This window comes from Elephantulus edwardii, unplaced genomic scaffold (genome assembly GCF_000299155.1).
Source record: "Elephantulus edwardii isolate Elephantulus edwardi_28Jun2011 unplaced genomic scaffold, EleEdw1.0 scaffold00091, whole genome shotgun sequence".
Lineage (NCBI taxonomy): Eukaryota > Metazoa > Chordata > Mammalia > Macroscelidea > Macroscelididae > Elephantulus > Elephantulus edwardii.
The window spans coordinates 9900242-9912989 of NW_006399841.1; the positions used below are offsets into that span (position 1 = coordinate 9900242).

The following is a 12748-nucleotide window of genomic DNA, read 5'->3' on the forward strand; positions in this document are numbered from 1 at the left end:
AACAACAACAACAACAGTGTTGTCTAATGACTTTTTATTTCACTTCAAATCAGTACTTTTCCTTTGCTCCTCCTATCACTAGCACTGGTTTTGCCTGTATGGAACCCACGATGCACTTTATTGTTTTAAAAGTTTTTAAAAGAAAATTAAACACAGAGATGACACTAGAACACTCAAGGGATGCACAGTACATCAGACTGGATGCTGGTGTATACCAGCCAAAGCCAACATTGTTCCATGGTCAATTGTATTATATTTTTAAGTAGGAAAATACAACATTAAAGTAAATGATAGAAAGTACAGTACAGTGCATATATAAGCCAGTAGCACAGGCATTTATGATGCCTCTCAAGATGCATGTAGTATGGGTATACCTACTGTACTTTACTATTACACACCTGGCAGGACAACTACTCTATATTCAAGAGCCATAAGATACACCTGTTGTGTACAAGAAACTTTTACATCCTCTACGGCCCATTTTCTGATCAAGATATCTGAACACTAACATAATATCCAGGGATGGTCTGCCATCGCTCAAATGAATATTATGTGATTCATGACTGTAAAGAAATAAACAAAAGCGCTCAAAAATTTACATGTCACCACATAAAAATAGTTAACTTTTAAATTTCCAGGACAATAAGTGGAAAGTAAGCAATGCACTGGTAAAAACAAAGTAAGATAATTTAGATATGCCTACACACCGAGGATGGGGCTGTAACCAGTATAAAGATATTGAGAGTTTCTGGGGGAGGAGATGAGGTCCTTAGCAAATTTGGTAATTTTAAGTTTTCTGAAATGTGCATATTCTGAACTAAGCAGCACTTTATTAAACATTATTCCTATAGAAATATTTGCACATATGCACATTCATGTTTACCGCTGCTTTGGTCACAATAGCAAAGAGTTGAAAACAACCCACTTGCCCATCAACAAACAAATGGATAGAGAAGATGTGGTATATTCACACAATGGAATACTACACTGCATTGAAAAACAAACAACTCATTATAAAGAACTATTATACAAAATAGGTGACCATGGAGGACACTATGCTGAGTGAAATATCTCAATCACAAAAGGAAAAATACTGCATAGTGCCACTGTTGTAAAACGGGACTGACATCGGGGTTGGGGGAACCTAAGAAAAGAGGGGATAAATAATGTATACTGCATTGAAACAGATGAGGGAGAGAACTGTTTAAGTGCCATATAGGATTAGGTAGTATTTTCATGACAAGATTCCAGAAAGAAAGAAATGCATAGTAAAGTGGACTGTGGACTTGGGGAAGGGGAATTGTATAACAACAAAATAATTTTTTTTTTTCAAAGAGAAAAATTAACTAGGAGTGAGAGGTGAGCAGGGAGGAAAATGTGCAACAATGAATTAATGAGGGGGGAAATTAAATGGAAAGAATATGTTGTAAAAATATATATGTTGCATTAAAAATCATTAATGATATTTGCACAAATATCTGAGTAAATTAATATACATTTGTGTTGCTCCATTTTAATATATAAATATATATTAATATAATTAATATAAATCGATAATTTGAATAAGTCATCAGGATTTTTTTTCAAGAAAATAAAGCTGTAGTTGCAGTTACTGTTAGATGCCGAGGAATTGATGCTGGTTCACAGTGTCCCTGTGTATAAGAGCTCTAAGCTGTGCCTGATTCCGGGCCAGCCTCATATCCCTGTTGACTCTAAGTGCATTGGTGCAGTCCCTGGATCAGACATCTCCACGAAAGTCTCCCTCTCCTTCACTGACCCTCTGCTTCTCCAAGCATAATGTCCCATTCTAAGAATTGGACCTTCCTGATAACCTGCCCGAAGGGTGTAACCACTTTATGAAATTAAATGCAGTGGAGCCACTTAAGAACTAGGAGATCTTTGACTTTAAAAGATGTCCACCAGTTTGTATGTAAGTGTGTGCGCATATCCATGCACTACATTGTGTGCCATGGTCCATTTGGCTCATAAAGACCCTACCCGACAGGGTAGATCCACCCTATGGAGCTTCTTGGGCTGCCGTGTTCATGGGAGCAGACAGCTAGGCTTATTCTCCCACACAGCTGTTGTCCATGAGTTTGAACCACCCACCTAAGTGAGCTTGTGCCCACAGGGTGTCTGCTTAAACACTCTAACTCTAGCACTCTCTCTCTCTCTCAAGATACATATTTTGTTTATTCATAAACATTTAGCATATAAGACATGTTTATATATGCACCTAAAAATTCACATGGAACTGTTAACCATGGCTTTCTCTTAGGACTGAAATGAGAGTTGCAATCTGTCTATTGATCCCCCCTATTTTTCCCCCTCAATCTGCATATGTTATTTCTCTAATTAGGGAGACAGTGCCCTTTTTTAAATTTTATTTTATTAATTTTAATGAACATTTACAGAGATTTTGGATTTCCATTCATTCATTGTTGTACTTTTCTCCCTGCCCAGCCCCGCCGCCCCCCCCGCAGTTCGCTCCTCTCTTTGAAAAGCAAAAGAAAAATGCTTTCTTTAGTATACAATCCCCTGCGCCCCTCCCACTACCCCGAGTAGTAACAGAAGTTATAAAACAATGCCAAAAAGGCTTGCAATATACTATTTAAATGAAAAAATAAATACCGTATTTTTAAGCACATAATACACCTATATTTGCCTACCGCTCCCTCTCCTGGGATATATTTGTAAGCGCTGCTGGGCCATGCTTAACCAAAACACCTTCCTGGTGAAGGGAATAGTCAGTCGGCAAGTGACATAGAAGACATGTGCTATCTACATAAGAAATACAGAAGTTTATTACTTAATGACTAACAGTATATAGGAAATTCTGATGGCCAAGTGATAAGAAACTGTGATGACAGCCCAAAGGCATGTGGTTCAAATACGCTGGCTGCTCCACAGGAGAAAGACAGGCAATCTCCTCCCATGCCTTGTCCAGTCTCTGAAAACCTCTAGAAGATTCACTATGAGTTGGCTTCAACTTAGCAGCACATAACAACAACAACAAAAGGATATATAGAAAAAAGACTATAAACAAATGTTTTAAATTAATAAAGATCAAGTAAGACTGTTCCTTTTGTAGTTTAAAATAGTGGCTTTTTTGATTATTTAAAAATTATACATTCTCAAAAAAAATTATACATTCTCAATGTAATATTACACTGAAACAAATTATTAAAATGGAGAGCCTACTTTAATAAAAAAATACTCTTATCTAATCCTAACTGTTTTTAAAAAGCCTATGATGTTATTAGAAATTCTGAGAAACAAAGTTTCTTAAATCCTTACTTCCTGTCTCTTTCTAAGGGGGAAGTACAGTGGGAATTAGTAGCACTTATTAAACATCTCCTAGAATATTATACTGTAACTATATGGCATTAAAACGGCTTTGTGTATTCACGATTATGTAATCATTGTTATTGGTGTGCACCACTGAATTGGAACCAACCCACAGATGACCCTCCAGCAGTTTTCAGAGGCAGTAAATTGCATGAGATTGCCCATCCTTCTCCCACAGAGCAGGTAGTGGATTTGAACCACTTTCCTTTGAGATTGTGGTGCAGCTTCTTCTTATTAGGCCACCAGAGCTCCCTATGTAATCATATAGGGTCATTATTATAATCCTTAAATAAGAGAACGATTAAGTGTGAGGCTCAGAGGTATAAAGTGAACTTGCTTAAAGTCACACAAACACAGCAGCAGGGCTGGCTCTTGAAGGAAGACCTTCATTTACATATTTAAAATATTCTACTGCACCATGCTGCTTCCTCAACATTATATATATATATATCTCCATCCTGATGCTGCCAATTGGTCCAGTGGTGAGAATCTTTGTCTTCTTGACATTGAGCCTCAGTCCATACTGAAGGCTGCAGTCCTAGACACTTCGCAGGAAGTGCATGAGGTCCTCCTCAGTTTCAGCAAGCAGGGTTGTGTCATCTGCATAATGCAGATTGTTAATAGATCTTCCACCAATCCTGATGCCACAATTCTGCTCATAGAGCCCAGCCTCTCGGATAATCTGCTCTGCATACATGTTGAAAAGGTATGGAGACAGGATGCATCCCTGGCGTACACCCTTCCCAATTTTGAACCATGCAGTGTTACCCTGCTCTGTTCTGACTACTGTCTCTTGGTCCAAGTATAGGTTTCACATTAGCACAATTAAATGTTCTGGGATTCCCATTCTTCTCAGAGTCAGCCACAGTTTGTTATGATCCACACAGTCAAATGCCTTTGCATACATAATCAAAGAAACACAGATAGACATTCTTCTTGTATTCTCTCTCTGCTTTCAGACAAGATCCATCTAACATCAGCAACAATATCCCTAGTATCATGACCCCTTCTAAACCCAGCCTGGACTTCCAGCAACTCTCTGCTGATGTGCTGTTCTAATCGTTTTTGGATAATCTTCAGTAGAATCTCGCTTGCATGTGAAATCAATGACACTGTTTTGTAGTTTCTACACTCAGTTGGGTCACCTTTCTTTGGAATGGGAACAAATATAGATCTCTTCCAGTCAGTTGGCCAAGTGGTTGTTCTCCAGATTTCTTGGCACAACATGGTGAGCACATCCAGGGCAACATCTGTTATCTGAAATACTTCAATTGGTATACCATCTATTCCTGGGGCCTTATTTTTTGCTATTTCCTTCAAAGCAGCTTGAACTTCTTCCTTCATCACCATAGGCTCTTGCTCATATGTATTTCATTAAATTCTTCTGTATCTGCCAATTCCTTTCTATACAATGACTCAGTATATTCCTTCCATCTTCTTTTAATACTTCCTGGATCATTTAATATTCTGCCCAAAGTATCCTTGATTATAGCAACTCTAGGTTTGAATCTGTTCTTCAATTCCTTGAGCTTAAGAAATGCTGAGCGAGTTCGGCCCTTTTGATTTTCTGACTCTAGCTCCTCGCACATTTCATTGTAGTATTTTGCTTTGTCATTCCGAGCTGCCTTTTGGAATCTTCTGTTCAGCTCTTTAGTATCTTGAATTCTTCCTTGTGCTTTGGCTTCTCTACGCTCCAGTGCAATCTTCAGAGTCTCTTCTGACATCCATTTTGGTCTTTTCTTCCTCTTCTGTCTTTGTAATGACCGTTTGCACTCTTCCTGGATGATACCTTTGACATCCTCCCACAACTCATCTGGCCTTCGCTCATTAGTGTTCAAGGCCTCAAACCTGTTCCTGAGATGATTCTGAAATTCAGGTGGTATGAAATCAAAGTCATATTTTGGCTCTTGTGGGTTTGGTTTAATTTTTCTCAGCTTCAGCTTGAACTTGCATATGAGTAATTGGTGGTCTGTTCCACAATCAGCCCCCGGCCTAGTTTTCACAGCTGGTATTGAGCTTCTCCAGCGATTCCTTCCACAGATGTATGTTATATTCAAAAATAATTCAGTATCTCTCATGGGCAACAATATCAACTACTTGTTTTCCTGACACACTGTTTTATTATTTCAAGTGTCAACTGACTCACACTCTTTTTGTGGCTATGAACTCTGTTGTGGACACGTCTTTGACATTCTGAAAGTACACAGAATATTGGAGAGGGAAGGAGTCTGGAGATGACTCCCACCGCCAACCCCCTTCTTTCCACGGCATGACTCGCAGAGAGATTAGTCAGCACTGCTTACTCAGAGACACCTTCACGTAGACTCCTGCCATTGAAGACAGGTGAGCAGGCAGGAATGGCTGGACGCATCTCCACCTCAAGAGTCTCCATGCTCCAACAGCTGAAGACCTGAAGGGGGCAACTATGAGGGTGACAGAGGCTTCCAGAAAGAGTGTTCTAATCCTAGACCCTAGCAGCACTGAGGATAACCTCTGAAGTGATAGCCAAGCTGGTTTAAACCTTACGTCTTGGTTTAGAAAGGTGGCACTGAATGCCAGAGCAACTCCACACAGGCAGCAGTCGGATGGCACTCTGGTTAAAGCTAGGTTACTAACTCTACTCTGGGAATCTAGTCTACAGAAATAACAATGTCAGCATTTAAAGAAATGGACCCGAGACTGTTTACTAAAGCCTGAAACAGCCTCAAATCACAACATGCAAATTGAAACCAGTCACATACTCCTCAGTATAAACTGTTGTTCCTTGTAATCTAGTCAGATCTGACTCCTAGCTGACCCTCCAGCGCGTTTTCAGAGACAGTAAACTGCCTGGGAGGAGACTGCCCATCTTTCTCCCTCGGATCAGCTGGTGGAATTGAACCGCCTGGCTTGGGGCTGGTAGCACAACTCCTCACCCACCAGGTCACCAGAGCTCCCCCAACAGGGATGAGTTGACGAATACTGACACATCTCATTTGGTATGTGACACAAAGGTTAAAAACAGATGTACCTTTGATATTCTACATTGTTCAATTAATACAGTAACATATAGAAGACTACACTGTTGTAAAAATAATCACATCTATCTATCTATCTATCATTTTTGTGCATATAGTATTTGTTTATATATATCTAAGCTGCAGACTGTTAGGGTCTCCAGCATAAGCTGAGGGGCTGTAGAGACTGTGATTTACCTTTTCCCTTATTCACCTTTGTGTTGTATTTTTGGGCTGTAGTGAGAATTCCCAATGCTCATTTTCTTCATTTATTAACTAGAGAGTCTATTTCTCTTCACAAACTTATTGATGGAATGAAACATAATCATAGGTGTATAGTGCCTGGCCAGTGATACATTGCACCTATTATTCTTTTCTTTTCAAGCTAATGGCTTTCTTTTGTTAATCTATAACGTTTTATATGAGTCTGCCTTTTAAAAATATCTTCAATAGCTACAGATTCCAAACGTGAAAGAAAATGAAAGCTACCTTCCTAAGTGAAATTAACTTTCAACCTCTAACGAGGCTATCTTGCCAATAGTTTGATAGGAAGTAAAGAAAACTAATTAAGATTGAATTAAAAATTTCAAAAGAGCACTGTATAGCTATGGGCAAGTTCTTTAACTTCTCTAACCATAAATGACTTGCTTTGGAAGGTGATGGATAATATTGTCTGTTCTCCCTCCTTCAAGGGTCTGGAGTGAAAGCAATGTTTGTGAAAATGCTTTGCAATTTAAAAGTACTTCATAAATCAGCCTTTTATGAAGCATGAAGTTCAAGGTTACTAAGTACGCAAATGTGAGATATTAATGCAATTTAGAAAACAAACATAAGCTGTTGGAGGAAGCAGTGGCATTGCGTACCATCAGAATCAGACTCCTACCTGGCTCCGACACTCCTAAGAATAATTATGTTAACATCTAATTCCCACTATTGCAAAAGAAAGAAAAAGGATTGGCTTTGCTGTGAGTTGTTGACTCCCTTTTATAACATACACTTCTTCTTCAAGACTACAATTCAAAACCATCTCTTCTTTGATCTCCCTTATTATCCATTGCCTAACTTTCATATATATGTGAAGCAACTAAGAATACCATTGCTTGGGCTAAACACATCTTAACCTTTAAAGATGACATCCTGCACTTAAAAAAAAAAAAGGAACATACCCTGAATTTGCATGTTCTCCTTGCACAGGGGCCAAGTAACTCTTCTTTGCATCATTCCAATTTTAACATATGTGCTGCCGACATGAGCACCATCCTTGCTCTTTAATGCTTTCAAAAGATTCTTTGAGTAAATTTACTCAATCACAGGTAAGAATGGGATTCCCAGTCTTCTCAATGTTAGCCATAACTTGTTACACACAGTCAAATGACTTTGCACAGTCTATAAAGCATAAACAGATGTTCTTCTGGTATTCTCTACTTTCAGTCAGGCTCCATCTGACACCAGCAATGATATCCCTGATGCCGCAGGCTCTTCTAAATCCTGCTTGAACTTCTGGCAGTTCCCTATCTATGTACTGTTTGCACCATTTTTATTTTTTTTTATGTTGTCAAGGATTTTTTAAAATTAATTTTAATGAAAGTTTACAGAGACTTTGGATTTCCATTCATTCATTGTTACACTTTTCTCCCTGCTCAATCATCCCCTGCCCCAGTTTGCTCTTCTCTCTGAAAAGTAAAAGAAAAATTCTTTCATTGTTATATATCCCCCTAAGTCCACTCCACTATGCAGCCTTCGTTCTGGACTCCTGTCATGACAATAATACTGAACAGCAAACAGCAAACGCTGGCAAGGTTGTGGAGAAGCTGGAACCCTTATTCACTATTGGTGGAAGTGTAAAATGGTGCGACCACTATGGAAGGCACTTTGGCGCGTTCTCAAAAAAGTTGCAAATAGAAATACCATTTGACCCAGCAATTCTGCTACTGGGAATATACCCCAAAGAAACCATAACCGCCACTCAAGCAAATATATGCACACCCATGTCTATCGCAGCTTTGTTCACAATAGCAAAGAGTTGGAAACAACCTAAGTGCTCATCAACAAACAAATGGATAGAGAAGCTTTGGTATATTCACACAATAGAATGCTGCATTGAAAAATAAAGAACTCATGAAATATTAGTCAAAATGGTGACCCTGGAGGACATTATGCTGAGCTAAATATCTCAGTCACAAAAGGACAAATACTGCAGAGTGCCACTGTTGTAAAACAGGACTGATATCAGGGTTGGAGGAAGACTGAGAAAGATGGGATAAATGATGTATACTGCATTGTCCTCACTGTTTTTAAATCATCTTCAACAGCACCTTGCTTGCATGTGGTTAATGATATTGCTTGATAGTTTCCACATCCTGTTGAATCACCTTTCTTGGGAATGGGAACAAATATGGACCTTTTGCAATCTGTTGGCCAGACTGCTGTCCTCCAAATTTCCTATCATAGACTGGTGAGCACATCCAGGGATGCAGCTGTTAAGTAAAACAAGTCAATTTGTTGCCCATTGATCCCTGGGGCTTTATTTTTTGCCAATACCTTCAATGCCGCTTCCTCTTTCTCCTTCATTACCATTGGCTTCTGCTCATATGGTGCTTCCTGACATTTTTTCATATTATTCGGTTCTTTTCGGTACGGTGATTCTGTGCATTACCATCATCTTCCTTTGATGCGTTCTGAGTCTTTAAATATCTTACCCATAGCATCTTTAAATATTACAACTCAAGGCTTCAATTTTCTTTTTCAAGCGTCTCAGTTTGAGAGATGCAGAGCAAATTCTTTCCTTGTTTTTCTCCAATTCCAGCTCTCTGCACATTACGTTATGATATGTTGCTTTGTCTTTCTGAGCTGCCCTTTGAAATCTTCTGTTCATCTTTTACTTCAGCATGTTTCCCTTTGCTCTGGCTTCTAAACACTCTTATGCAAATTTTAGAGTCTCTGATAACATCCATTTAAGTTTCTTCTGTCTCCTCTGTCTTTTTTTAATATATGTAGAATAGAAAATACATAAAGTATTATATAGTTTAAAGAACAATGTGTTTATTCTACTTAACTTATCCATACTGTAGCAGGCTTTTAAAATTCATTTAATTATGTGATCATGAAAGATGGTGAAGAGATTGAGATTGTTAACAGTTTTAGTTTGCTTGGCTCTATAATCAACACTCTTGGTACCAGCAGCTAGGACATTAAAAGACAAATTGCATTGGGAAAGTCTGCTGTCAGAGACCTCTCCAAAGTTCTGAAGACCAATGATGTCAGTCTGCAGAGTAAGGTGTGCCTGATCCAAGTAATAGTCTTTGAAATTGCCTGCTATGCATCAGAGAGCTGTACAATGACTAGGAGTGATAGAATCAGAATTGATGCCTTTGAGCTGGACAAGAGTATTGAGTATACCATGGACTGCTAAGAAAACAAACAGGTTCACCCTAGAGAGGGTAAGACCAGGCTGCTCCTTGGAGGCAAGGACTCTGAAACTTTGTCTGACATACTTTGGACATGTTGCAAGGCAGCACCAGTCCTTGGAGAGGGACATCATGCTTGGGAGGGTGGAAGAAGACCCTTGATGAGATGGATTGATTCAGTGACTGGACTAATGGAGATAGGTGTGTCAGAGACAATAAGATTGACACAGGATATAGCAGGGTTCAGGGCTGTTGTACACAGGGTCACTATGAGTCACAGGCAACTCGACAGCACATAACAACAACAACATATGATTTCATTAATATTTTATATTCAATAACTCTACATAAAATATAATTATATTAGTATGTTGTGGACTACACATGAACATTTAAAAGTCGTGCCAAATATTGGATAGTTCATATTGTAGTCTTATTCTATGTATCAGGAAGTTTCACAAGTCTCTCCCTAGTAAAATGCTCTGTGTGCTTCAAATTACTACAACACAAAACATATCTACAAATTTCTATTAATGATTCCTAGGACAATGTAATTTAAACTAGCTGTGGTGAAAGACTATTCGCCCATCTTTCAGTCTGTCCAGATCTACACATTTATAAAATAAATAAAAAAATATTTATTAGAATAAGAAAAGAAATAAAAAATAGGAGCTCCATTTCATTGTTATTAGATTCAATAGATAGAAATTACTCTGTCAAGCTACTAAACAAATTTCTGAATGCTTACTCTCCATTTCTTTGTTGCCAGAAAACAGTAACAAATAGTTCAAAGACCAACCCTACGACCTGGCACTGCCCGTCACTACCAATGGCACAGGAGCACACTAAACATGCGACTTGAGGAATGCTGATAAACAGGCAATCTGCTGAAGTGTTAGTTATCATCGTGATCATTTTTCATTCTAAATACCCTTAAGCAGAGACTGAGAGAGACCATTCCATTCAGATGAACAAGCTTGTACTTCCCTCCACATGCCTGTCTGACTCTCCCAACTTAAGCCCCGCTTCCTTCCTTTTATAAAGAGCAATCTTGTCTTTTCTGGTATTGAATTCCTTCTGGCAGAGAAGCATCATATTATTTAACCAAAGAAAAGTCCAGAATCCGTTTACAAGCAGAGAAAAGGTATGATATTGAATTCCTTCTGGCAGTGGAGTCTCAAATTATTTAGCCAGAGAAAAGTCCAGAGCTTTCTACAAGTAGAAAAGCAAAAGGTTAAAACAAAACCTGATTTCAAAACGTCTCATAAAATATACATATTCAAAATAGAAGAAGGATTCCCACCTATCATCTGATCCCCTCCAAGTCCACATCTAGCACCCCTTTCTGTTCCCCCAGGTCACTAGTGAGCTCATCTCACTGGTCTGCACTCTTCCCTCCCCAGCCAAGCACTGAAAGTCCCCACTCGAGGCTGTCTTGTCAATCACAGTTCTTTTTCTTGAGACATCAATATATTACACGTCCAGAAAGATTTGTTTTAAGCATCAACTCTTTTCTCTTTTTCAGCAGTGTTCTATAAGAACATTGTTACTTAAGAAATATGTCAAAGTTCATCCTACCACAGTTATACCTTTGACAGCAGAGACAGTTAAACTCTCTACCTATAAATATGTTGTTGTTGTTGTTGTTATGTGCCGTTGAGTCGCTTGCGACTCACAGCGACCCTATGCACAACAGCCCTAAACTCTGCTCTGTCTTATGCCAATTGCCCTGTCTCTGACACTCCCATGCCAATAACCCCAGTCACCGAATCAATCCACCTCATAGAGGGCCTTACCCTCTTGTGCTGTCCCTCCACCCTCCCTAGCATGATGTCCTTCTCCAAGGACCGGTCTCTTCTTACAACATGTCCAAAGTATGTTAGACACTAAACGTCGGAGACACTGGTCCCAACATAAGAAACTACCAGAAGCTGAAATGTTTGGAATCACAGAAGCCAAGGATGCTTCATATATAACCTATTAGATCAAGGACTGGTCAATGGGAGATAGATGTGAAGGGAATGGGTAGAAGTAGATGGGTATCCTGGTGGAAGGTGGTGCAGGGAAATAAGTGGATAAAGACATGTGTTGCAAAGGCAGGGACAACACTGATACTAATGGTTAACTCCACAATAAGGGATATACCTTTCACTTTTTCTATAAAATGCTGGTCTGTCTGATACTTCTCCAAATCTGAACATTCAGATTATGAGAGACTAGGAAGAAGGACTGGCCATCCACTTCTGAAATAGCAGGCCTCTGAAAATCCTATGTACCTATAAATATAGGTATATAAATATAAAAATAATTCTCTACTATACACAGAATGATGTGTTAAGTTGGAAAAATGGCACCTAATGCTCTCTACTTAAGTTTAGGGAAAAGCTCATATTAAGTTGTGAATTTTTGTTCTTTAAAATTTCCCTCAGATCTCATGTGCACATCACGGCAATGTGCTATATTAGAATATGAAACATTTTCATGTGGATGTACATACAGGGAGCTCTGGTGGCCTCAAGGTAAGAAGTTCTGCAGCAAGCGTGAAGACATGTGGTTTGCATCCCCCAGCTGCTCAGTGGGAGAAGGATGGGCAATCTCTGCCCTTGCGATTAGCTGCCTCTGAACACCTGCCAGAGGGTCAGCTATGGGTTGGTTCCAACTCAACAGTGCATGGGGAAAACAGGGGCCCCAGGGATGGCTTTCCTGCTAGCACTTGCACGCCATCTGGCAGCACCCTGCATGAGGGGCCTGGCAATCTCTGCTCAGAACCCTGAGACAGTGCTATTGAGTACACACGGGGTTGCCTGGAGTTGGAACTTATGTAAGAGCATCTTACAACAACAAACAACGGGAAATGTAATTCAAACAATACAATTGTTACTTCTTCACTTGTGGTTTTCTACTGTTTGAATTTCTAATAAACATATCATATATATAAGTATCTCATATATTATTTTCTCATGTTAATCAATAAAGGAAGCATATATTCAACTAAGA

General features: G+C 39.1%; 1 protein-coding gene across 1 annotated transcript in view; it reads right to left on the reverse strand.

The window, feature by feature from the left end:
* Positions 1 to 12748, reverse strand: part of ZCWPW2 (zinc finger, CW type with PWWP domain 2) — a 77221-nt gene that overhangs the window by 33700 nt on the left and 30773 nt on the right. The gene's annotated exons all lie outside the window — the stretch shown is intronic.